Here is a 679-nt window from a genome sequence, read left to right as displayed (position 1 = left end):
CTATTGGAAAGGACTGGACATTGTTTTTTTGAGTACACGTAAGATACAATAATCCAAATTAGCAAGTTACCCCGTGATATTTGCACTGTTACAGATGTCGCTCTTTTTAGGTCCAAATTCAAAACGTATCTGTTTAGTCTGGTTTTTAATACGTAGCAGTGGTGGGACAATTTCATTCTTCTGTTTCTTTGTAACCTTTTCAGATTTTACTGTTTTCTATGTTCCCTCTTTCTATTGTATGATGTGTTTTTACTCTTGGTTTCGGATGTTAAGCACTTTGGATACCTGCTGGTTGCTGGGAAGTGCTATATAAATACATTTTGATTGATTGATTGATGTGGCACAGTGAATCTGTAAGACTGTATGTGTGGATGGCGTTCCCCCTGCGTTGACTTTGAGGATCCCCTAGGGGTTCCCAGACCCCCTGTTGAAGATCTCTGCTCAAGACAGACATTCGCAGCGAGTGGTTCTGTTAGCGGTGGTTTATAAATCATAATCAAAATTGAAAATCGATTTTCGCTTTAACTTGGGTAATTTTGTAATGTCATGAGGCTTCTGGGTATTATTCTAAGCTTATGCAGAACCTGGGGGGTGGAGCCTGGACAGCCCTTTAGAGGACATGGGAAAGGGATCTGAATACTACACTGGATGATGAGGAGTGGGACAGAATCTGTAGGAA

Source organism: Etheostoma spectabile, chromosome 8 (genome assembly GCF_008692095.1).
Source record: "Etheostoma spectabile isolate EspeVRDwgs_2016 chromosome 8, UIUC_Espe_1.0, whole genome shotgun sequence".
NCBI classification, from domain to species: domain Eukaryota; kingdom Metazoa; phylum Chordata; class Actinopteri; order Perciformes; family Percidae; genus Etheostoma; species Etheostoma spectabile.
The sequence above is the reverse complement of the archived record's forward strand: the minus strand, read 5'-3'. Positions refer to the sequence as shown.